The sequence below is a fragment of the Eschrichtius robustus genome, chromosome 3, assembly GCF_028021215.1.
Source record: "Eschrichtius robustus isolate mEscRob2 chromosome 3, mEscRob2.pri, whole genome shotgun sequence".
Classification (NCBI taxonomy): Eukaryota; Metazoa; Chordata; class Mammalia; order Artiodactyla; family Eschrichtiidae; genus Eschrichtius; species Eschrichtius robustus.
This window is the reverse complement of record NC_090826.1, coordinates 154808635-154835310: the sequence shown is the minus strand read 5'-3', so window position 1 is coordinate 154835310 and position 26676 is coordinate 154808635. Positions and strand designations below refer to the sequence as shown.

General features: G+C 48.5%; 1 long non-coding RNA gene across 1 annotated transcript in view; it reads left to right on the top strand.

Moving 5' to 3' along the window:
* LOC137762958 (uncharacterized) overlaps window positions 1–25732 on the top strand; it is a 53292-nt gene extending 27560 nt beyond the window's left edge. The window contains exons 2-3 of the long non-coding RNA XR_011073655.1: window positions 11370–11453; window positions 25516–25732. This is a non-coding gene — a long non-coding RNA (uncharacterized lncRNA). The remainder of the gene's footprint in view (window positions 1–11369; window positions 11454–25515) is intronic.
* The last annotated feature ends 944 nt before the right edge of the window (window positions 25733–26676 follow it).

The following is a 26676-nucleotide window of genomic DNA, read 5'->3' as shown; positions in this document are numbered from 1 at the left end:
CACTCTCATGAGTCAGACCTGACACAAGCTCAGAAAACAAGCAATAAATAGAAAGCAATCTTCTTCCTGAGCGCTGAAGAGCCGTGCCGTTTAGAGCAAAACAGATTTAATCAGAGAAGACTTCTTGGAGGAGGTGAGTATGGGGCAGGGACTGAAAAGAGGTACTGGGGGGGCGGACACCAAGATAGAGGATAATGGCCCAGGTCCTCTCAGAGGGCAGGTGAGGGTACCCAGGTTGTGTTGTGTTCAGGAACTGTGCATTTAGTTTCACAGGTTGGAGCCAAGAACCATCATAATGAAGTTAGATTGGTAGGGAAGGGACAGCGGGAAGACAGGTCTCCCCAGAGCAACTGGGTCAAATCCAAGGATGTCAGGCTGTCAGTCTCTGGGACATGCAGATGCTTGGGCTGCTGGTGCCACTCCCCTCCTGGAAAAAATGCAAATGGTGCAGTTACTCCCCTAACCCTGAGCCCCCTAGACTGCTTTTTGGGAGAAGCCCACCCTGCAGGAGGGAGGGGCAAGGTGAGGTGGGGTAGAAGATGAGTGATTTCATTTGACTTTCTAGTATGTGGGGGTGGGGGGGAGGGTATATCAGGATCTTAAAGTATGCATCTCTGCTTTTATGAGTCTATGTGTGAACTAAGATCCCACATGCCGCCAGCATGGCCAAAAAGAAAACAAAAGTTAAAAATTAAATTGTACCTGAAAAAGACATGTTTTTGTAAATCTGTGTAAATGGGAGCATATGTGTATGTATATACATGAGACCCAGGGCCATACCCCGACTGTTTTTATTAACAAGCCCTTTTGGTCCTACTGAGGTGTCTCTCCTTTGTGGCCTGAGGGCCCATCTAGCTCTCCTGCTGATCAGGGGATGGGATCTGGGACCTTGGATTTGGCTGAGCCCAGTTGCATTGTTCTGCACTGTGATGCTGCAAATTGGCTGCGGAGAGACCCAGGCCCAGATGGAATCAAATGGGGAGAAACTCTGCTTTCCTCTCTGATGAGGCTGGTAACAGCCCGGCCTGCAGGGAGGAGGGGCAGAAGGATGGGTAGTTGTTTAGGAACTGATTCACCAAAGCTCACCCAACATGTGTTTTAATGAGGTTCTTTTTTGCTGGGTTCTGTGGGGAGAGTTGTGACAGAGCAAGGGATTCCTTACATCCAAAGTTTCCCTGGCTTTCTCCTGAAATTCTCCTTTTCCAGGGAAGCTCAGTAGCTAGAACTGGAATCACCAGGTTGGCACCTTCCCACCTTCTTGCCATTCTTCTCTCCTTGTCCCTCCTCCCTCCTACTGCAGCAGCCCAGGCTGGGCCGGGCAGAACAGAGTGGGCCCTCAGCCCCTTGAAGCACTTTGGAATGGGAGCGGTTGGGCCAGCCTGCAGCAAGCTGGGCCAGCACACACCAGCATCCAGGTCTTCCCCTCTGACTGTCAGAGAAGCCTTGGTTGCCTCAGATGAGAATAATCTGGGCAAGCTTCTGGCCCTTTGCCCTCAGGTAGCGCTTGGCTCTCTGCAGGTAGCTGTCTCAGAAAGCAGGGATCAGAGATCTGAGGCTGTTGTCATGAATTTTTCATCTGTTCCCTTGGGAGGGGGGACTGTGGCCCAGGGGAATGCTGTTTGTGGGCTCTTATCAGTAAAACCAGACAGGGCTGGCGGTCGGTGCCCAGGAGCAGTGTGGGCCAGGTGAACGGGGGTGTGTACTCACATCTACCCCCATCCTCTGCATCTGTCTCTATCACTGTCCTATACATTCTCCCTGGAAGAAGAAGACATGTTACCACATTTTACTTGCTGTTTCTGGGTCTTTGTGTCGTTATTGTCTTGAGAATGTGCCCTTCTCTGTACTTGTCCACCCTCTCAGACTGGAAATTTCCAGGGCAGAGGCCATATGTCCCCAGCATGGAGCCCCTTAAGGGCTCCTTACCTTTTCCCTATAGCCTGCCTTCTGGGCATGTAGGGAGCCCAGTGGGGTGGGGTGGGGATGGGGGTTGAGCATGGTTTTGACCGATTGGGAAACTTGCCTCCTGCTGGGAGTCCTGGGCTGGCAGGAAGGTGGTGGAAGCCTGGAGCAAATTCATCAGCTTCTTCTTCCAAAAACCTCCAAAGAAACCTCCAAAGCACTTTATGAAGATCTATATGTCCTCCTACGACGTCTGGGAAACCAGAGGACAAAATCACTACTTTTCTCTATCAGAGTAGGGAACCCCTGAGAAACCTAGCATTTTAGCCAGACAAACACATCTGGGAGTAACAAAGTCAGAGTTCAAATGCAGAACGCTTCTGTCTCCAGTCCTCAGCTTGGCCCCCCTACCCCTATCTGGTGGGATTTTAGTAAGTTGGAAAATTAGCTCATTGGCCTCAGTAAGAGCTATTGAAACAGCTCACCAACCCTCGGTGGTTTTATGCAGTCAGTCCACTCACTTGCTCCTGATAATGGATCATTCTGTCTGGCTGTACAGTGAGACTGGTCAGACGAGGGGCTGCGTGCATACAGAAGAGAACCACTGGTCTGACTGAAAGCAAGTTGCCAAACACCATAAAGGGAGACGAAGAAATAGAATAAAAGAAGAGGGGAGTGAGGCTTAGCGGCAGGCAAGGAATGCTGTGGAAGGACCTGTCTGCAAGGCTGACCTGGGGGCTGCAAGGGGAAGGCAGCTGAGCCTAAGGATGGACAGATCACTTCCTGCTGAGACCAAGAGCCAGATAATAAAGCAAGCTGGCCAGAGCAGCAGGCTGACAGAGGGGGGCCCGGCTCGGAGGGATGGATGCGGCCAATCCAAGGCAGAAACTAAGACTTGGCTGAAGAGGGCAAGGAGGGCTGGTAGGGAAGGGACCAAGTTGTCCTTGGTCACCTGTCTCCAGCTTCTAAGAGTGACACCCCTCAAGCTTTTAAGAGTATGGCTGAGAAGGGGAGAAGTAAATTGGTACTGAAGAGGATGGGGAGGTGTGGCAGGGAAGAGACAGAGGCAGGCAGGAAACCACTGGAAGCCTGGAGGGTGCAGGAGAGTGTGGGAGAGGTTTGCACCCACATCTTCTGGGTACCCAGCCCAGGCCTGACGATAGCCAAGACTGCCATGGGCAGGGGGTGGGGGAGGTCTGCTTTCCTCTTCTCACCGTGTGTCTGCCTGCCCCAGGAGGAAGAATGGAAAAAGATGCATTTACCAATTGCTTCCAAATGTTAACGCCTCTCACATAAGCACACCCCACCCCATCCCCTTGTCACCCTGCTTCCGCAAACAAACATTGGCTTCACTTTGTCTTACTTTCCTGGGACTGGGGGCAACAGTTGCGTGCACAGAGAAGAACTTGGTAAGTGCTCAGAATTCCTTTGGGAGGTTGGTGTGTTTTGTGATCTGGAGCTATTGTTATATCACATTAGAGTTTAAGCTTGCTCCTGTTGGTATCTTTAAAATCAATGGCAATACATAAAGGTTTTATCCAAATCAAGGCATGTATCTGCAGGTGCTAAGAATTCATGTGGGAGAGATCCATTAGCAGTGCATGAACAGCAGAAAAGGGGCAGAGAGGAGGCCAGGGCCTGAGATCAGAGGCTAGGACCCAGCATGGACACAGAGGTCCTTGGCGTTTTGTCTGACACCGGCCAAGTGGGGGCCTTGGAACTGCAGCCAGAGGAAAGCAAGCATTAGGGAGGCTGGGCATGGTCGCCTGTTCATCCATATCTCAGCCACATTCTGGGCAGATGAGACACTCGCGTTTCTTGAGGACATCCGAAGGAGTGAGATAACCTGAATGGAAAGCCTAAATGGGGGTGAGAGAATTCCAAGGGCTAGTGCTCCCTCTTTCCCAACAGAAGGTGGGCTGTGTAGCTCTCTGATCTGAAGCCAGAAGGGTGGGGCAAAGCTCCTACAATTTGAGTTTTTATGAATCTTATTACTATCAGTGATGTTGTAAATGATTAATAAGGCATTTGAAATGGAGGCTTGTCCAGTGGAGATGAGGAAGGAAGGAAGGAAGAAAGGGAGGAAGGGAAGGAAGGAGGAAGATTAGTATTTATTGAGCGCTGACATATCAGGCGCTCTGCTTGGAGCTTTCACACACCTTATCTCTGTAGTTTAACCTAGGCAGCTGCAGTCTAAGGGTAACTCCTTGCCTCCCACAGCTTCTCCCTGTTTACCTTTCCTCCATCTGGGCCTTTGGAACTCAGGTCCACATTCCCTCTGAGTTTCTGGCCCCAGGGGCTGTCTTGGAGTTGTTGCATCAAGGAAACAGTTTACAGGGCCTCCTGGTTGTCACTGACTCAAGACTCCAAGCCAGGAATGGAGCAGACAGTCAGCTGGAGACTTGTGGAACAGGCTTGGAGGGGGAGGAGAGGGAGGAGGAGGGAGGGAAGAGGGCTCTCAACACTACTCTTCATCTTCCCCAATCAGCACAGTAACCCTTGCCCTTGACAGGCGCTCTGGGAAGGATACTGGACTGGAGTCACAGCCTATGTCCATCCTCTCCTCTCCTGCTGCTGATTGGGAGGCTGGGGCTTACTCCTCACTCACTTTTCCTCTCAAGGCTTCAATTCCTCCTTGGTGGGAGCTCAGGAGCTATTTCTCAAGGCCTGGCACAATTCTGACCTCCCAGAATCGAACTTGCAGTAGAATGTAAGCTCCATGAGGCAGGGACTTTGCCTGTTTTGTGCACAGTTGTGCCGGAACAGTGCCTGGTGCATAGTAGACCGTCAAAAAATATTTGTTGAATGAGTCTCCTATCCTTTCTTCCCTCAGAGAGACATCCTTTCCTAGGAAGCCCACATCTCTCTGCCCTTGTACTTGCTCCTGGCAGCAATGTGGGCAGCACAGGGAGAGATGCAGGTTCTGGCTGTTCTCACACAGCTTCCTTGGGGTCCTGGCTTCCCAGCAGGCTCAGTAACCTGCTGTGGAAATACCAGCCTGTCCCTTCCTCTGGTGGAGCAAAGCACAGTGGAGGCCAGGGTTCTTCTTGGCAAACTCCAGACACGACCGCTCGAGGCTTTGCCACTGCAGAGTAAATGACTACAAACAGGTGTTTCCTCTCAACCCCACAAACTCTTCAGAGATGGCTGGGCTGGGGTGGAGGGAACCTCTCCCAGAGGCTCGGTTTACCAGGTGCAGAGAGCACACTGTTTCCTCACCCTCCCGGCCCAGGTCATGTTTGTGAAGCACCTTGAGCACCGTGGACAGGAAGAGTCCTCCAGAGGTCATTCCTCTGCCACAGGCACCCTGGGTGCCTCCCGACTGGCAAACTGGTCAGAAAGGGAGATCAGTGTCCTCTGGGTCATTCAGTCTTCCTGCTTCCCTTGCAAAGAATTCCCGTCCCTACATAACCCCTTTCCAGCCAGCTTAGGACCTGAGCAAGGTTACAAGTCCATCCCACTGTGGAGGGGCGAGCACATCCTTGGGCTCCAGGCGGCCACAGGCTCTTCATTCAGTGGGTGTGCCTGCAGTCTGTGCCCTAGGCTTCAGTGCCAATAGTCTGTGGCGCCCAGTGCCAGCACCATGGCAGAGGCTGGAACCTGGGCAGCCTCTTGCCGACGGCAGGCTGGACTCTCCCCGACAGATATAGAGTGAGCCCTCCTGTAGGTGGGAAGAAAACATGGCTGCCGTTCTACATGGTCTCCTGGAATCGCTGCCTGAGAAGGAAAATGGGGGTAGATTTGCTTCTCCCTACCTGCTACCCATGTCATACCAGAACTCAGGGAACTAATTCTGGGTCTTGCAGTCTCCCTGTTCATTGTTAGCCTCCTCCTCCCATGGTCTCCCGGGTCACCCAGCTCATCCAGCTCAGAGGAACTCCAGGTGGGGAGGCTCTCCTTAGAGGCTGGGAGAGGTGGCTGGGTGCTTCCACCACACTAGCCATCTGGTCTCTGGAGCGACCCCCCAAGGGCGCCGCAAGTTGGAAGCTGCTCTCTGTCTGTTTGGAATCTTTGCTTGGGTTCCAGAAGGACAATGGTGTCATTTTCATAAGCTTTGGCGCATTGCTGCACACTCCCTGCTCCTTCTAGGGGGCTCCCTCTCCTTCCTCCTCCTTGTACCTCTCTTCTTGGTTATTAGCAGGGCCTGGGAGGGCATCCTGCCAAGAGACGGCCAAAAGGCAGAGCAGGCAGCCATGGCAGTGGCCGTGCCAGCAAAAGGACGGGCGATTAAAACAAAATGATTCATCTTGGGAATGAGTGCAATTCGCTTTCCACTTACAGGAACTGGGGCTGGGCTCCAAACAGCCTCTGTGGACTCTGAGGGGAGATGGGAGTCTAGGCCATTGGCTGTTAAGTAATGAACTCCACGGAGTGCTCCCTGATGACTCTGTGGAGGGGGGATCTGGCTGGGAGCGTGGGTGGGTGAGCCAGAGAATGGGCAGGGGAGGCCAGAGGCTGTACAGCTCAGTCAGGACACAGGGGAGAGTGGGGGCAGTGCTTCTGCAGGTGCCCTGGAGGATCCAGAGCAGTCCTGGGCACCTCATTGTTGGAGACCTCCAAAAACAGTCAGGCTGGGGCCACCTCACCCTTTGCTTTGTCACCAGTGCCTCAGGAATCCACAGGCTATTTAAAGAGCATTTGCTGAGTGTGCCAGGCATTAAAGAGCTGGAGATTAATAAGGCGTGGATCTTGTCCTCAAGGCATTTATAGTCCAGGGGCGGGCAGTCAGCAGGTCAACAGAGGAGTGCAAAGGATAAAAGCACTGTGATGGAGACAAATAGAGGACATCATGGGACCCAAAGTGTGGCGATGCCAATCCTATCTGGTGGGGGAGGGGGAAGTGAGGAAAGGCACCTAGGTGACTCGAGCTGTATCCTGAAGATGACTAAGTGTTCTTCATGTAGATTGGGGCGGGGGTGGGGTGGGGCAGCAGGATGGAGTGAGGAATTAATTTAGCTAGAGAGATGAGCCTGAGGAAAGGACATGTGAAAAAGCCTGTTTAAAAAATGCGGACTTCCATGGTGGCGCACTGGTTAAGAATCCGCCTGCCAATGCAGGGGACACGGGTTCGAGCCCTGGTCCAGGAAGATCCCACATGCTGCGGACCAGCTAAGCCCGTGCACCACAACTCCTGAGCCTGCGCTCTAGAGCCCGTGAGCCACAACTCCTGAGCCCACGTGCCACAACTACTGAAGCCCACATGCCTAGAGCTCCTGCTCTGCAACAAGAGAAGCCACTGCAATGAGAAGCCCGCGCAGTGCAACGGAAAGTAGCCCCCACTCGAGGCAACTAGAGAAAGCCTGTGTGCAGCAACAAAGACCCAACGCAACCAAAAATAAATTAAAAAAAAAAAAAAAAGAATAGTTAAAAAAAAAAATGCTGGAATTTGAACGGCCTGACCCAGCTGCCGTTGGGGAGGGGATGCAAGCGGAGATGGACCTAGGGTTCAAGAGGGCCTGGGAACACCATGCTGTGGAGCCTGCCCTGATCCCAGCCACTGAAAAGTTTAAATCAGGGATGTAATGAGGTCAAGTTTGCATTTTTAGGCAACTTTCAGCCACCTTGGGTTTTTTCAATCATGTCTCATCCAAGCCCACTATATTCTAAAAAAGAATCTGAAACATGTATGTCAAACTGTTAGCATTTATTTAAAAAGGGCAGTGGGTACGTGAGTATATGTTATTTTATTCTCTGTACTTTGAGTTTTCAAATTTCAAAATTAATAATGAATTTTTGTGCATCCATATGATAGACTACTGTGCAGTATCGAAGAATGAAAGTGAAATACGTATTCTGTCACGACAAAATGCTTGTAATATGTTTTTTTTTAAAGAATTTTTTTTAATTAATTAATTTATTTTTGGCTGTGTTGGGTCTTCATTGCTGCGCATGGGCTTTTCTCTAGTTGCGGCGATCGGGGGTTACTCTTCGTTGCGGTGCGCGGGCTTCTCATTGTGGTGGCTTCTCTTGTTGAGGAGCACGAGCTCAAGGTGCGTGGGCTTCAGTAGTTGTGGCACACGGGCTCAGTAGTTGTGGCTTGTGGGCTCTAAGGTGCAGGCTTAGTAGTTGTGGCGCAGGGGCTTAGTTGCTCCGCGGCATGTGGGATCTTCCCGGACCAGGGCTCGAACCTGTGTCCCCTGCATTGGCAGGAGGATTCTTAACCACTGCGCCACCAGGGAAGTCCCTACTTGTGATATGTTTTTAAGTTGCTAAACAGGATGTATATAGTATGATTCTATTTTTGTAACAACAATAACAACAAGTAAATAAATAAAATGGATCTGGAAGGAAACTATTGAACTATTAACAATGGTGAAGTTACGTTTGAGGGGTGGAATTTGGATACAGACAGAGAGAAGGCAGAATTTTCTTTTTCTATTTTATGCCTTTTAGAGTTGTTTGATCTTTAAAACGAACCTGTATTATTTCAAACGAAAGCCTCCTTTTTTAATTGCTAACTCTTTATTTTGATGCAATTTCAAACCCAGAGACAAGTTGCAAGAATAGTAAAGGCATTCAACTATACTTCAATTAAAAATAAAAAAGAATAGTAGAGGAACTCATACTTTTTACCCAGGCTCATCACTGGCTTCCATCTTGCCCCACACAACACACATTTGTGAAAAGATTACCTCCATTTTGCAAACTCCAGTGGCCACTTTACAGTCTTTCCCTTCTAGACCTCTCTCCTGCTTCTGACCCTGCTGTCCTCATAGCTTCCTGAAAGGCCTGCTGTCCCTCGGCCTAAATCTCCTCTGCTCCTCCTCCTACTTCTCCAACTCTCCTTTTGTGTTCTCCTTCTCAGGGCCCTCCTTTCCAGCACCCATTAAACACTGGGGTTTCTCAGAGTTCCAGCCTGGGCCCACGACTTGGCTGTGTGTATTTTCTCTTTGGGAGAGCTCATCCACTTTCATTTACTAAAACTACTGTCTCTACGCTGATGAAGCCCACATCATATCTGCAGCCACCAGCTCTCCCTTTAGTTTCAGATGCCCATATTCAGATGCCTGGGAGACACATATGCCCTTAGATGGTCTACAAACATTCTGAACTCAACAGTCTCAAACGCATCATCATCTCCTCTCCCTCCTGCTAACTGTTCTCTTCTGTGTGTCCTTCATCTCAGGTAATAGCACCATCATCTTTCACTTTGACAACTGTAATCAACTCCTAATTGGTCTCCCAGACTACAGTCTTCTGCCAGATAATCCCCCTCTGTCAAAGTGACAATCCTTAAATGCAAATCTTACTGTGTCTTGCCCTGTCAATGGCTCTCATCCCCTGCAGGTCCAAGAACCTTAGGCTGGCACATGTGGCTCCTTCCAGCCTCTCCAGCATATCTCGCGCCCCTGCCTGCCCCATCCCCATCAGCCCATGCCTCCATGTGTCTGATGAAGTTGTTTTCCTGGCAGGGACCACCTCTCACCTTTCTTTCCTTGGTTAACCCATCCTTCAACACTGAGCTCAATGGGCATCTCCTATAGGTTAGGAGGAGTGTCCCTTTAATGTGTAATTGCATTCTTTTTCTTTCTTGTATCTATCCGTCTACCAAACAATTTTTAAAATCTTGGTTTTTGTGTTTGTCTCCCTCACTGCTCTGTAAACCCTGGAAGGTAAGGGGTTTGCATATCTTTATATACAATTATATACCTTTATATCCTTAGTGCCTTAGCACAGTGCCTGGCACATGGTAGACACTAATAAATGTTTGCTCAACTGAGGTGGGCATTCGCTCTGGCCTTCTCCACATCTCTCCCCCCTCCTCCTGGCTGCAGTACTCTTGACCACATGTCTCCTCTTTCTCTGTCCCAGCCCTTGGCTCCAGCCCCTGCTCCACCGTCCGCCTCTGTCCCTATCCTTGGGCTTTGCTCCTACGTGCTCCTTCTCCTGCTGCTTTCCTCCCTCACGTTCTCTTCTGCTTCTTCCCTTCTATTTTCAGCAGCTCTTGCTACCCTCTCATATCTTTCCAGATGCTTCTCTCCCACTATTCTCCCCTGTGGGGGCCACTCAGGGCAGTTCCAGCCCACTCCTGGCCCAGGGGTCTGGTGTAGGACTTTATATAATTACTTCACAATGGGGCTTAATGATTGTGAAGCATTTTCATCTCAACCCACACAATTCCAGATTTACAGCAACCAAGACTTTATGCTTACAATTGAACTCACACCCCACTAGGCCCCTAACTGGAGTGTCTTATGGAAAATGTATCTTCACAGCCCTTTAGGGAAGAGGGTAACTTGCTAACAGGCTTTTCTCTCTAACACCTGTAAGCGTAAGAACCTAACTTTGCTCTTTAGTTCTCCTTGGCACCCCATCTCTGTAAGGATCCCATTCATCACATGCATCCAGGCATTTACCGTGTTATAAGCTGATCTGCTACCATGTGAGGGGTCTCGGGGGTACACATTCATTCCGTCATTCACTTGTAAACTTACTGAGCTCCCACTAATGCCACCCACTGGATACAGACAAGGGGTCATGGATGAGTATGCCCTGCTCAAAGATCCAAAGGAACTCATGGTCTGGAGTGGAAGACAAATATGCAAAAATTTTTAATAAAATAAGAAGGGTGTGGTGGAGGTACCAGGTGCTATGGGAACATGGAAGGAGCAACTGAGCACGCCTGGGATGGAGGAAGGTTTTAGAGAAATGACATTTGAGGAATGAACGGGAATTGATGAGGCAGACAAGGAGACAGTGAAGCGGACATTTGTCATGTGTTTGATTGCCCAGTGTCTGAGTGCCTTTCTTATTTCAGAGGGATTCCCTATCGCATGAGTCTCGGTGCAGGCAGGATTCCACCTTCTACTCCACATGGTGGGTAGGGGCGGGGCGAGCATGGTGGTGCAGATTTTTTCTCTCCCTGCTTCCCCCACAGCATGGGTGTGGGCAGAGTAAGGGTAGAGGGAGGGTGAGCCCTGGAACCTGAGCTCAGCCAATCTGATGCCCCCACAGGGTCTTTGGGACTTTGACAGGAAGGGCAGGAACAATTGGGAATCATCACAGCAAAGATATCTAGCCTGGGGGGTGTCAGTTGAGGGTGGATGGGAAGGGGGCAGAACTAGCAGCAGTGTCTAACCAGATGCCCTTGTCACTGACCTTGGAGTGTTCTCTGCCATCTAGCCTCCCTTTGTTCCTGCTTGTGGTGGGAGCTGCCGCTCCAGCCTACCTATCAACTCTTGAGCCACCAGAATTTCTCTTTCCAGAATACTCCTTATCTGCTTAATTTTTGATAGTTGGTTTCTGTCGTTTGCAGCCAAGTTTCCTGTCTGGTCTAGGCTGGGAAGAGTCTTGAGGAAGCTAAGAAGAGCAGAGTGCAGTGTCTGGGGAAAGGTGGGCAGAGGGTGATATAGCTGGAGGACAGGAGAATGTAGAGAAAAAGGGTTCACAAGACTGGGAGGAGGGGCAGAGGCTCATGATGAAGGGTCTTGTCAACCAGGCTAAGACATTTGCCTTTTTCCTCATAGGAGATGAGCAGCCATCGAAGAGTTTAAGTGAGGAGGGTCATGGTGAGACTTGGACTTTAGGAAGATCACAGGAGATCAATACAGGTATCGATTGGAGCAGGGCCACTGCTGCCCCTGGGGGAGATTTAGCAAAAAGGTGCCTCTTCCAGGCAGCCTCTATCCTGTGGGTTGTATTGCTTGGCTAGCAGAATGTGACTGGATTTCAACTCCAGTTCGCTCGCTCTGTTGTGCAGAGCACAGGTGGTACAACAGTTCTCAATAGCCTGGAATTTAGGACACAACACTATCCCTGACCGTAAGGAGCTTACAGTATCACCTCTACTTTGCTTTCTTCTGACACAAAGCTCCTTCTATTCTCACCAGAGAGACTGCCTCTCTGTCTCTGATTTCTGAGGAAACGAAGCCAATTTTTTTAAAAAAATTTCTATTGGAGTATAGCTGATTTACAATGTTGTGTTACTTTCTGCTGTACAGCAAAATGAATCAGTTATACATAAACATATATCCACTCTTTTTTAGATTCTTTTCCCATATAGATCATTACAGAGTACTGAGTAGAGTTCCTTGTGCTATATAGTAGGTCCTTATTAGTTATCTATTTTATGTATAGTAGTGTGTATATGTCAATCCCAATTTATCACTCCCCCGCCCCCACTAACCACAAGATTGTTTTCTACATCTGTGACTCTATTTCTATTTTGTAAATAAGTTCATTTGTACCATTTTTTTAGATTGCACATATAAGCAATAACATGGTATTTGTCTTTCTCTTTCTCTGTCTGACTTACTTCACTCAGTATGACAACCTCTAAGTCCATCCATGTTGCTGCAAATGCCATTATTTTGTTCTTTTTTATGGCTGAGTAATATTCCATTGTACATATGTCCCCTGGTCGTCTAGTGCTTAGGATTCAGTGCTTTCACTGCTGTGGCCCAGGTTCAGTTTCTGGTTGGGGAACAGAGATCCCACAAGACACGTGGCATGGCCAAAATAAAAAAATTAAAAAACAAACAACCAAAAACCCCCCCCCCAAAACTAAGCCACGTTCTTCGCTGGTTCTCAAGACACAACCCTTCATTTCAAGTAGAAATTGGCTTTATAGTCAGGGCCTCTACCCCACGTGGTTGTGGTTCTCTAATTCCTACACCCAGAAATCTTCCACTGGGTTTTTCCTTAGGCATCTTCTCTTCAGTCTATTCAAGTCCTCCAGGAAAAACAGTGGCCAGGTCACTTGGCTGATCAGTGGGAAGGTCAGCTGCACTGGTGAATGCCAGTGTATGGAAGGAAGGGTTGGCCCCCTGCCCTCAGCCATCATGCACTGAGAGGGCCTGTTTCATGCAAAGACTCTGAACCATGGACTCTGGACTCTTCCTGCCACCAGAATCTCAGAGGTCATTTGGCCTAAGCTGCCACTCATAGTAGTCTTGTCAGTGGGCACCCAGCCTCTGCTTCCATACCTCCTGTGATGAAAAACTCAGTACTCATTGTAGCAGCTTGTGTCTTGGCTGGACAGCTCAAATCACTGGAAAGGCCCTTGTTTGATGGTGACCTTGGTCTGAGTTCTGGGATTTAGGAGCTGTAGAAAGATGCTAAACATGGTCCACTTTACAACCAGTTGCCTTTCACCATGCTTTTTTAGCCCATCTCCCCGCCTCATGGTATCTCAGTTCACTTTTGGAACATCTGGAGAGGCTGAGGTCCGTGTCCCCTGTCACAGAGGGTGATGTATTTGGGTGACCTTCTCAAGGTCAGACTCCACTCTGACTCCCACTGTGGAGCTTCTGGGTCATTTCTGCACATTCCTTTCTCTGCTTGGTGCCTCTTCCTGTTCCTAAGGACTCATCCCCTCAGGTAGTCTGACTTGTTAGCTCTCTCTGAACTGACCAGCCTGAGGTGGCAGGGTGCTACCCGAGTGGGTGGGCTGCCTGGGGCACCCAGACCTCGCCAACTCCGCAGGGCTCAGAGGAGAGGAGGATGGAGGTAATTGGGGCATGCAGCTCCACCGGGAGGCTGGCAGGGCAGATTTTTTTCCTGTTTGGTTTTCATTCTCTCTCCTCCTATTAGGTTCGGCTGGGCGATTGAAACTGCTGGTGTGTGTGTGGGCAGCACAAGCCTGTGTGTTTGTGTGCTTGCACGTGTGCGTGTGCGTGCGTGCGCACGTGCGTGTGCACAGCTGTGTGGGAGGACATCCGTGCGGGAGGCTTCAAGAGGGAGCGGCCTCTCCTTGCCGACCAACTCAGGCTCTGACAGCGCTCCCACTGAATTGGCCTTAGAAAGTTTCCTGGGTTTGACAGGAACAGAACAGAAGCTGCAGATAGGCTGCGCAGTTTCCTTGACAACCCCAAAACATGGATGGGAGAGGGAATGGTGGGAACCAGAGAGAAGGGAGTGATTTGGCTCCACCACCAGCTTCAGCCCCTGTCTTTCCCCCTCACAATAGCTTAGGATAAAATGTTGACCTGGGGCTTCCCTGGTGGCGCAGTGGTTGAGAGTCTGCCTGCTAACGCAGGGGACACGGGTTGGAGCCCTGGTCTGGGAAGAACCCACATGCCACGGAGCAACTAGGCCCGTGAGCCACAACTACTGAGCCTGCGCGTCTGGAGCCTGTGCTCTGCAACAAGAGAGGCCACGATAGTGAGAGGCCCGCACACTGCGATGAAGAGTGGCCCCCGCTTGCCGCAACTAGAGAAAGCCCTAGCACAGAAACGAAGACCCAACATAGCAATCAATCAATCAATCAATCAATAAATCTTAAAAAAAAAAAAATGTTGACCTGGTCCCAACGTTCTCCTGGGAAACGGGGAGGGAGGACAGACAGCAGTGAGGGAACAGAGGTGCCCCTCAGATAAGGGAAGGAAGAGCCAGGCTCCAGAATCAATTTCTGGAGGAATCTGGCACCCTCGGTTCTCCTTTCTTACAAAGGTGACTTCTCTCCCTCTACTATTCACGTCCCTCACTTTCTTATCCTGGCAGCTTTGAGGACCCCTCCCCTTCCAAACTAACCCAAGAAAGACCAGAACCCTGGACTCTCTCTACCTGAGAGGAGCGGGAGGGGCAGTGAGGGGCGGGTGTCTCTCCTGATCCCACCCGCTGAACTTTGGGACCGCTCCACTCCTAGAAAGCAGGAGGCGGAAAACTGAGACTGTTCACTAGGAACAAAAGTCATTTCTTAGTAGTTAGTAAAGCTGCCTCCTCTACTGCAAGGTCCCCTCCCAAGTGCATGTGCTCATAGCATCTCCCCAGAACCAACTCCCGGGAAGACCTGTGCCTGGCAATTCTTGACAGCCCTCTGGTCTTTCCCAACATGGAGGCCTCTGGATCAAATTAGCCCTGTCCTTGATCCCTGGTCCCTTGTCTTGGGCACTAGAGTTCCTTTACTTGAGAATTATGGAGGCTCTGTAGGCATTTTTGCATAAAATTTTAAAACTAAGCAACCCTGATGCTGCACTAGTCCTGCAATTAAACCTTAGTGCTGGTTGCCCAGCCCGGCCTTGGTGCAGAGCAGACACCAGGCTTTGGGCTCCTTTGGGCACTCAGAGAAGCCCTGCCTTGTTGAGGTGTCAGATGTATTTAGCGAGCAGGTAGAAGGCAGGAGGAGACACTCACAGTCTCCCCTGATGGGTTGGTCTGGGGCTTGGATGGAGGAAGGGGTGCTGGGCAGGGAGTGACAAGGCCAGGGTTCCAGTCTGGCCCAGGCTCCAACCAGCTGACTGGTTGGAGGAAGACAGCCACACTTCTGGTGGCCACAGTCCCGAGCCAAACATTGGAACACAGTCTGACACACATGTGGGGGTGGGCAGGTCAATGAAGCAGAAGATTTGCAATGAAACAGACGGTTGCTATGACCGTGATCCCTTTCTGAGTCTGGCCTTTCTGTCTCTCTCCATGCCTGCTGGGCCCATAACTCCCAGGATGTGTTTGTCAAGATCTGCCTGGCTTTCTGCCTCCATGGAGTCCAGGGTTCCAGGGCATGTTCCCTCTGCCTCCTCCCTATCTGCTGCCCCTTCCTCTCAGCTCCCCCACCCTCAGCAAGGCGTCATGGCCCAGGCCCCCCATCTCCCGCCCCAGCCCAAGCCCAGGCAAAGAGAAGCCAGTGCCCACCTCCTCCTCCTGGCTCCCAGGAGAGCAGCAGAGCTGGAAGCCCACCCAGGAGAACAGAGAAGACTGAGTCTTGAGAGTTGCCAACCCCCATGGCTCTAGGAGGGCAAGACAGCTTTGAGACTGTGATAATTTTAGGACACTCCAGTAGGTGGCTGAGAACTGCTTCCGAGGAGGGCAGTGTCTAACAGGAATGAGCACAGTATGGGGAGGGAGGGAGAATGACTCAGGAGATCAGGCTCCTTCCTAAGTAGTAGTGTAACCACGTGGGTTGCCAGTAGAGAGGCCTCAACGTTGGGCCCTTTGTCCACTCTGGAATGTTCTTCCCAAACATCATATATGCACATACACCCCATTAAAAGGGAAGAATCTTTCTCAGGTACCTTTATGGGAGGAACTGTGGACAATGGATAAAAGAGTGTCTTCTTTTGGGGGTTCTCTGAGGTCCCTACTTTGAGTGCTGGGATCTTGGTTTCCACCGGCTTTGACCTCCCTTAACCTTATACCTATGGGTCCGCTGCTTCCCCCAGGCCAAAGAGACCCCTGTGACTGGCAGCCCCGGCTGAGACTGAGACGAGAGCTGCTGGAGGTCAGGCAGGTGAGAGATCCATGATGGACAGTCACTATTTGGCCTCACCTCCCATCCTGAGACTCTGAGAAATCTGTATGGGGGAGGACTGAGCAAACTGAGGCCAGAAGCTGTGAGCAGATGTGGTGGTACAGAGAGGAGGTGGCAATCCTCAGGCTTGGCCTGAAGCCCACACTGAGTGGTGCAGAGGGCAGTTCAAGGTGGGGTTCATATGTGCCTGGAGTGGCTATGAGGGAGCAGGAATTGGGGGGACTATGTAATAGAATCTCTAACTTCTGAAGATGCTCTACTGAGAGATGCTGCAGACACTAAAGTGTAGGCCATTAAACTAGGTGATACTCCAGGGTACTTTGGGGCCCTTGGGGCACCTCTGGAACCCTTCTGCCCAATTCCCTTGTATTAGTTTCCTGGGGCTGATGAAACAATTTACCACAAACGTGGAGTTTAAAATAACAGAAATTTATTCTTTCACAGTTCTGGAGGACAAAAGTCAGAAATCAAGGTGTCCGCAGGGTTGGTTCCTTCTGGAGGCTCTGAGGGAGCCTCCATCCCATGCCTCTCTCCTGGCTTCTGGTTGTTGCTGGCAATCTTGGGCTTGTAGATGCATCACTCTAATCTCTGCCTCCATCTTCACATGGTGTTCTCTGTATGTCCTCTCCTCATTTTATAAGGATATCTGATGTAGAGCCTACCCTGAACCCAGGATGGCTTCATCTTGAGATTCTTAACTAATTATTCCTGCAAAGATCTTATTTCCAAATAAAGTCACAGTCTGAGGTTTCCGAGTGGTCATGAATGTTGGGGAGACACTCCTCAACCCAAAACATCCCCTAATTGCACCCTTACACCACAGCTCAGGAGGAGCTGAGAAGACCTCCAAAGGTTTGTTCACCACCTGCTTGTTGGGGTGTCGCAGGTCAAGGTGGTCAGAGGACACTGGGACCTGAAACTGAGACCCACCTTCCCCGCCTCCTTGTTACCCTGAGCCTCCCAGAAAGTTGCAAAGAAAAAGCTATTGAACCCCACCCCATCCATCTTGGGCAGGAATGTTCCTCCTCCATCCAAAAGAAAGACAAATGTCCAGAATGTTTCCTTGGAAAATAAAACTGTACCTTGAACTGCTTCTTGTTTGAACTGCTTCTTGTTAACTAGACAAGTGCCTTTCTCAAGCCTCCCTTAATCCACCTTGCAGCAGCTCAGCCATGTTTCCTCTTGGTCTGTCCATGAGGTTGGAGTAGAGCAACTTCCTCCTGATCTACCACTCTGCTAATGCTGAGGAAACATTTATCATCATGTCTTTCCCTGTCTCGGTGGCGGATATTTTCACCTGGAGAGGATACAGCAGAGGCATTCAGATGAAACAACCCACCTAAACGCACAGATTTTGAATTTTCTCTAGGAGCCATCTCGGCTGACTGCTATTTTTGCACCCCTCCCTTTGTCCCTCCCACCCCAGGATTGGTAACAAGCTGAGCCATGACTGTCTACTTGCCTCAAAGCAATTAGCCACCCCCACCCAGCACCACTCCACACAATTTCTCTCTAGTGAAAGAGTAAAGCCAGGAAGGCAAGTGTGAGGTAGCATGGCTGTCAGTCACCCTGATGCCCTAGAATCAGCAATCATTACTATGATAAATTTCTTTGGAGTTCCCATCACGAATAGTGCCTCAGAAGGGAGAAATCATATTTAGACACGAGGCCCCGCTGAGTTCATCTCCTTTCGGCATTTTAAGGAGAAAAAGGGCCAGCGCTGCAGTGTTAGGCTTTCTTCTACAGCACATGAGGGCGGCAAAGGGTCAGGGGAAGGGGATACTGTAGTCTGAGGATTGAGCAGCTCTCACTGCAGTCTTTTTAATCCTATAAACCCTAGAGCGTTTGGGAGTCTGGTGATAAGAGCAGATCCTGCTCAGGCAGAGCCCAGGGATGGGTGAAAACAGAAGAGACTGGAGCAGGGCCTGGGGAAAAGGAAGAGAGTGGGGCCAAGTGTTGCACCATAGATTAGTGTGTAGGCTGGGATGAGGACCCAGACCCCAGCTGCTGTGTGTCCCTTCCAGAACCATGAATTTCACCTACAGATAAACAAAGGAACTACCATTGTTTTGTGCTTTATACATTATCTGATTTAATCCTTACAACCCCACTGTGAGGTAAGTGTAGTTATGTATATTTTACTGATTGGAGAAATGAAGCTCAGAGAGGTTAAGTAATTTGCTCAAGGTCACACAGTAAGTGGCGGGAGTCTGGATTTGAACTCAGGTTTGTCTCACCTCAAGAGTCAGTAAGTACTCGCAAGCACCTTGCAGTCCAGCCTCTTTTTCTCCTTAAGGGCCAAGCTGAGGAACTCTGGAGCTGTGAGGTGGAAAGAGGGGAGACTGTACAGGTGGCGCACAGGAGCCACTGCAATAGGGCAGTGGGTAGGTTTGCTGATACAGAAGAGGAGGCGTCCAGTGACTGGTCCTGTGTACCCATGGGAGAGAAGTCTGGCTAAGTCACTGGAATCAGAAACTGGCAGATACTAGAAATGTAGGTTTTGTCAAGGAAATATGAGGTGGTGATTGACTGGGTCAGGATCTATCTCCTTCATGGAACTCTCTGCCCAAGCTTCTCCTCAAGCAAGACTTCTTACTTCTCTTAAATGACTTTATTTTTACCCCTCGGAAGCACAGAGTTAATCACGTCCCTTAAGTCACTGGCCTGTTCTAAGCCTGTGTTTTATGCTATTTTATTATTTTCTACCCTCACTCCTGTTAACTCCTTTACCATAGACACTCACTTCAGTGCATTAAATACATATCTCTCCAGTCTGCCTTTCATATGCTGATAGAGATATATGTGTATTCTTGAAAAAAGATTCATGATATTATTGTGTGTGTGTGTGTGTGTGTGCGTGTGTGTGTGTCCTTAATTTGCATCATTGGTTTTGTGCTCTAAATCTCACTGTTTCTTCGTTCACTCAATGGTAATGACTTAAGATCTATGCATGTTGTCATGCGTACTTTTTACAGCATAATAGTCCATCACATGCAAATACCATGGTTACTATCCAGCTCCTAGGCACTAGCAACAGTGCTGCAATGAGAATCTCTACACATCTCTTTATCAGCCCGGGGCAGTGTTTTTCCCACAGTGGGAATGGGAACGCTAGGCCATAGGGCAAATAGATGCAACCTCTCCTTGCACGAACTCCCTGTAACTCACATTCATCATGTTCTGCTTTTTAATTGCTGGTTGTATCTTCACTTGTACATGTCTTGTCTCTCCTGCTAGATCATCTCTTGAGGTCAGAGACCATGTTTCACTCATTTTCGTATTCTTAACAGTTCCTAATATACATCTTATACATAATTGGTGCTTAATAAAACATTTTTTAATAGACTGAATGAATATCCCCTTTCCCACTGGGGTGTTACTTTCTTTTTTATTATTATTATTTTATTTAATTAATTTATTTATTTTGGGTGTGTTGGGTCTTCGTTGCTGCGCTCGGGCTTTTCTCTAGTTGCGGCGAGTGGGGGCTACTCTTCATTGCAGTGCGTGAGCTTCTCATTGTGGTGGCTTCTCTTGTTGCAGAGCACGGGCTTTAGGCGCGTGGGCTTCAGTAGTTGTGGCACGCGGACTCAGTAGTTGTGGCTTGCAGGCTCTAGAGTGCGGGCTCAGTAGTTGTGGCACATGGGCTTAGTTGCTCCGTGGCATGTGGGATCTTCCCAGCCCAGGGCTCGAACCCATGTCCCCTGCATTGGCAGGTGGATTCTTAACCACTGCGCCACCAGGGAAGCCTGGGATGTTACTTTCTTGAGAGCAAGATTGACTGTGTTTCATTCATCTCAACCAAGTTCAGAATCTGACCCTTTGTAAACTGTTTGTCTTAGATCTGATGCATGACATTTCAGACGTGGAAAAATAGCACTGTTAAGAAAGAATTGGGTTGGGAATTAGGAGACTTGAGTGCCATGTGACTAGTTTTATGACTGTGGACAGGGTACATTTTCTCCTCTGAGCCTCGGTTTCCCTACACATTGGGAGGGGTTTAGTGGCTTCTTTCTCCCAGCCTTGGATGAGGAAAATGATGAGCTGTGTTGATGATAAGTGTTACCCGTCCATCTCCCCTTCAAAATACTGCTGGAGGAGAAGGGGAGCGAGGGGAAGCCGGGGCCGGCACACACCTGTCCCCTTTGGCCCCTCCTCTGTCCCCCATCGCCCAATGCAGTTTCGATTTACCCATTTCTAGAATATTTGTCACTGAAGACATAGGGTCTCTGAGAGGGATTAGGGCTCCCTTGAGAAGATCTAGACTATGAATGAACAGAGAAAGAGAAGAGAACGGCTGAAGGAAGACTAAAGGCCTGCAGTAGTAGTTGGGGCAACAACCAGAATTCAAGGGAGGCATCACTCATGGCAACCAGACTGGAACACAGAAGAAATAGGGCAAAAGTGTAGCCCATAGTCACCTCTGAAATGTGGGCACCAGGGCTGATCCAGGGGATCCTTCCACGGTCCTATCGGAGATACCTGTTTAAGGTCTAAGGGAGGAAAACCAAGTGGATTCAGGCTACACTGAGAAAATTCAATGGGACACCAGGGCCTAGTGTAGGACTGAATGGGTTCCCAATTAGGATGCAAGAAAATCACTACTGGGAGGTGTTTTGAAAGTAAAACCTACTCTCACAGAAAAGGTCAGCAGCTCTGGGAAAGTGGGGGCGGGGGGAGGGATGGGAGGAGAGTATACCTACCAGTACTGGGGTCTATGGTAACCTTTTTGGGCTCAGCACTGGGAGATGGTGGGATCTCCATGGTGACAGGCTAGTTAGTACTATGGGTGATAGGGTTAAAGATAGACCTGCTCAGGGCTCCAGGAGACCAAGGAGGAAGACCCCAGCCCCCTTAGAGTTTAGGCCTGGCACTGGCATAGCATCACTTCTGCAACACAGAAGTACAACACAGGCAACACAGTCACAGGCCAGCCCGGATGCAATTGGAGTAGCAATAGATCCACTTCTTCCTGGGTGGAATGCCAATAAACTCTTGGTCATTTTTATTCTCCCACACATGCCTCCCACTCAGCCCTTTCCCCTCCTACTTCCCTATTACCTGCTCCTAACCTGTTGCCTCCTGCATTCCTCTCACCTGGCTTAAGCACAGACCCTTTCCTCTGGCCTCTGTCTCTAAGCCCTCTGTTCCTGCACAGTCATTACCACCCTCCAGGGCCACCCCCTTTTCCCTGCCCCCTCTATCTCAGCCCCTCTATTAGCTCCTTTCACAGGCCCATCTGGACCCTCTTCTGTTGTGAACTTCATTTTGGGTAATCCTTCCCCTTCCTCTTCCCACATGAAATTGAACTTTTCCTCAGACAGAACCAGATCTTTACTGGCAATTTTCTTTTTTTCTTTTTTTTTGGATTTCTATTTATTTATTAACATCTTTATTGGAGTATAATTGTTTTACAATGGTGTGTTAGTTTCTGCTTTACAACAAAGTGAATCAGCTATACATATACATATATCCCCATATCTCCTGCCTCTTGCGTCTCCCTCCCACCCTCCCTATCTTACCCCTCTAGGTGGTCACAAAGCACCGAGCTGATCTCCCTGTGCTATGCAGCTGCTTCCTACTGGCAATTTTCAATGACAGCTGCTGCTTCTCTCATGAAGAGTGCTCAGCTCTCTTGCTTCCTATCGTGACTTCAGACTCTGCACAAAACAGTACATAATGGAAATGAAATTATTTCATTAAAGTCTCTCAATCCAAGTGGAGGATGAAGATAGAGATACAATTAATCAGTCAAAAACCTTTATTGACTGGAATGCCCAGTCCAGTGGGGAACCAACCACTTAATAGATAATCAGTTTACAGTGTATGACCAGTGGGTATGAACAAAGTGGTAGTGAGCTCCTCGAGGTCAGTGACCAAGTCTCATTTATTTGTGCCTTGGATCCCAGCTCAATGCCCACCAAATGTAAATGCATGAGTGAATACATGAGTTAATGAATGAATTTTTGCATGCTTCTGGATATAAAATTACCTCTAGAAAGCCAATTTCTCTTGGATTAACTGGCATTCACATGAGTCATGTAGAAGTCTCTGGAGGGCATTCAGGATCAAGAATTAAGACTCTTCTTTTAAAAATCATTGCCATCTGGCTCTCTGCTTATCCTGGCTTCTCCCCATCTGGACTGATGATGCTCATAACTCCAGGACTTTCCAAATGACCTCAGTATCTGACTCACAGTTCTCTTGCACACCATGCACACTCTGTTCTCAATCTCAGCAATTCAATATCTGTGTTTAGTTGTTTCTTCTCTAGCCTCCCGATCTAATGATTCTTGACCTTGGCCCATTTTTTTGTGTTGGTTGCTAGCTCAGCTTTCCAGCCTTCCTTTCAAGATTACTTTTTACACGTTGTATTATCAACCTAGGTGGCCATGTCCCCTAACACAGTTGTCCATGTTGAATGGGCACCATCCCCATGAACCAACATGCCACCCATAATTCACAGGCAAGCTTAAACACTGCCTTCTTCACAGGACTTGTGCTGATTCACCCAACCAGCTGTGATCTCCTCTTTCCTGAAAATTGCAGAGAATCTTAGTTGTCCTTCTCTTATGGAATTTGTCATAGTCTGCTGTCTTAGTCCATTCAGGTTGCCACAACAAAAATTCCATAGTGTGGATGGCTTAAACAACTAAATTTACTTCTCACAGGTCTGGAGGATGGGAAGTCCAAAATTATGGCATTGGCAGATTTTGTGTCTGGTGAGAGCCTGCTTCGTGGTTCACAGGTGGAGCTTTCTAGCTGTAAGCCTCACACAGCAGAAGGGGGGCAAGGGAGCTTTCTAGGGTCTCTTCTAAGAGGGTACTAATCCCATTCATGAGGGTCCCACCCTCATGACCTAATCACCTCTCAAAGATCCCACCTCCTAACACCATCATATTGGGGATTAGGATTTCAACATATAAATTTTGGGGGACACAAGAATTCAGTCCATAACATCTGCCTTCTAGTATTGTTATGTGTGTCTTTGCCTCACCTTCTATAGTTTGATGTAAGTTTTCATGGAGGGGAGGCTGTGCCTCACCCATCTTCTTGTCACACCCCTTCATAACAGCACCTAGCACAGAACAGTGGACAGATGTTATTTTGTCTTCACAGCATCCCATCTTTTAAGGGATCCTCCTTCTGTGTCTATATGATCAAAGTGGGGCTGTAAATTATGGTGTCCCACAAAGTTGGGCAGAAAATACAGGCTGGCCAATGAAAATACTCCATTCCCAGCCTTAGAGATGACACGCAACCTAAGCAGAACCAAAGAGTCTGCCTTGAGATTTGCTACATGCATACACTGAGAAAGGTCTTTCTTCTTCTAAGACCAGAAGCTATGGGGAAGAGGTAGATTGGCCTTTCTGTGGCCATCTCTCTAGACAACATGGAGGAAGCTACAGGAGAGAATGAGGCCTACCTCAAAGGGAGCAGACACAGAAACAATAATAGCTGGCATGTTCAGAGCTGAATTTACACCAGACACTATTCCAAACACATTGTGTGGATGATCTCATTTACTCCTCACAAGGACTATGAGGCAGATACTATTATTATAGCCATTTTACAGATGAGGAAACAAGGGTACTAAGAAGTTAAGCAACTTGTTTTCAGTCACCAGCTAGATAGGTGGTGGAGCCAGGATTTGAATCCAGCCTGTGGGACCCCAAAACTATCATGCTATGCTGTTACATATGAACCAAGGTGAACATAAATGGGAGATAGATGGATTTATTCATTTATGAACAAGTGCAAGGGAGAACTGACAACATCATTTGTGCCTGGAGCCAGCTGACTCATGTGCTTTTTAGTTAAATAAGCCAGTGCATTCTCTTTTTGCTTAAAATAGTTTGTGTATCAGTCACTTGCAACCTCCTGGGTTCATGGAAGAACATGTCTTAGAGATAGAGCACTACTTCCAGGCCTGCATCCTGGCACTACCCCTCAACCCTTGGATGAATTACTTGACCTCTCAGGGCCCTGGAGGCAAATGCCCCAGACTCTCAGGGCTGAGGGGACTGTGCTTGGAGATGAGATTACATGTAAATACACTTAACATAACATTCTGCTAACACAATTTAAGTACTCAATAATTGCTAGATCTCTTCTCTTCTCCTTTCCCTTATGAGGAGTACCTGTCCAATAAGCATTTGTTGAATTGAATTAAATCCTCAAGAGGCTGCAGGATGTAGCCTGAGCTTGAATGCAGCTGGAGTTACAGAGTCTCTAATCAGGGGAAGCTCCTCAGCTTGAGAGGGCACCTAACAACCCTATTTGGCCATTAGAAAGAAGAAGAAGGATGTTGAGCATCTTGTCATGTGTTTGCTGGCCATTTGTATGTCTAACAAACACATGAAAAGATGCTCAGCATCACTAATTATTAGAGAAATGCAAATCAAAACTACAATGAGGTATCACCTCACACTGGTCAGAATGGCCATCATCGAAAAATCTACAAACAACAAATGCTGCAGAGGGTGTGGGATGGATTGGGAGACTGGGATTGACATACATACACTACTACGTATAAAATAGATAACCAATGAGAACTGACTGTATAGCACAGGGAACTCTACTCAGTGCTCTGTTGTGACCTAAATGGGAAGGAAATCCAAAAAAGAGGGGATATATGTATACGTATAGCTGATTCACTTTTCTGTACAGCAGAAACTAACACAACATTGTAAAGTAACTATAATAAAAAAAAAAAAAGAAAGAAAGAGGAGGAGGGAGAGAGCGGGAGGAGGAGGAGGGATTCTGCCCTTCTTTGGTCTCCATCTCACTGACAGTCTTAGACTCTCTGCTTCCAGATCACTCCAGCCTAGAGAGCAATGGCTGTCTGCAGTAACTTCAGAGATGCTCTGGCCCCTCCATGTCCTCTTTTGTAAGATAGGGTGGGGGTCCTTTGAGAAAGAGAACCAGGCGTGGCTTTCTTAACATAAGAGAAGACATTTTTTTGCCTAAGCCATTTTGTAATCTAAGCCTGGACACAATGCTTGCCTTTGAACAGGTCTTAGTAATTAATGATCTTAAGGGAAGTGAGGAAATGTAGGAACAAAGGAAAAGCAGTTAAGAAACAATAGTTCAGATAAGCAGCAAGGTCTTACCGTATGCCACAGGGAACTATATTTCATATCTTGTAATAATGAAAAGGAATATGAAAAAGAATATATACATATATATAACTGAATCACTTTGCTGTATACCAGAAACTAACACAACATTGTGAATCAACTATACTTCAATTAAAAAAAAAAAAAGAAAAGAAAAGAAAAATCAGAGTATATAAGCAGATCATCTGATTTAAAAACAGTAAAGAAAAAAAAAAAAAAGGAAAGAAACAATAGTTCAGCAATAAAACAGAGTCCTAGTTCCTCCTCAAGAAAAACACCTCACAATCAGATATGTATCTTTGAGTTCTGCAGGAACTGAGGCCCCCACCCAGGTGGAGGAAGGAACGATGATGTTGACCCTCCTGACTTCAGTCAACTAAAGCTTGGACCCTCTCAACCTTTGCCCCACTTCCATGCTGAATTCTCCTCTGCTGAAGCCCCTCCATGAATATGCAAGTACTCTTAGCTTAAAACTTCCCCACTTTTGCTGTTTGGGGAGACACTACTTTGGGAAGGATCCCCAGTGTTCCCCTTACCTGCTGCAAGTAATAAATCCTTCCTTCTCCCAATCTTTGGCTTGGTTGTATCTTTTGGCTCAACACCCACCAAGAGGCAAACCCAGTTTTTAGGTAACACTTTCCCTCCTCCTCACAGTTTCTCTCCTATCCAGATACTACTGATTAATTAACCTTCTAGTTCTTTCTCAGACTTGCTCTCTCTTCTTTACCCCAACTGACAGTGCCCTTCATCTCCTTTCTGGATGTTTGCCTCAACCTCCTCACAGCCTCCCTCCCTCCAGCCTGCCAGCCCCGTGGTGCAACCAGGAACACCCATGTTCAAGGTGACCAAACCACTCTTCACCTTAAAACCGCCATTGCCTACAGGATAACGGGCAAACCCTTAGCAGTCACGCAAGGCCCTCCTCAGCCTGGTCCCTACCCACATCTCTAGGCCCATCTCCTACCTTGCTATTTTATGCCTCCGTGCCATCCTCACACTGTTCCCGCTTCTGGAAGACCCTGCGCCACCCACCTCCTGCAGCCCCTTCCCCCAGTTCTTACTCATCCTTTAAGACTCTGCTCAGTTGTTTGGGTTTTTTTTTCTCCTGGAAACCTTCCATAAACTCCCAGCCCACTCCCTGGGCCAAGTGCCTCTCCTCCGTGTTCCCACAGCACTGGTACATAATTCTGTCTTCTCACATATCTTTTTATACTGATAAGATCACTTTCTCCATCTCTCCTGAGAACTTTGCGGCCAAGAGCGAGGTCTTACTCAAGTTTGTAACCCTTGCACCCAACACAGTGCCTGGCTCCCAGTCGGCCCCCACATGCAGACACTGTGAAAGCTGATGCAAAGGGACTAAAAAGGAGAAAGAGGAGCCATTACATGTCTTGCAGATGAAAATCCTGGTTTCCGGGCTTCCCTGGTGGCACAGTGGTTAAGAATCCACCTGCCAGTGCAGGGGACACAGGT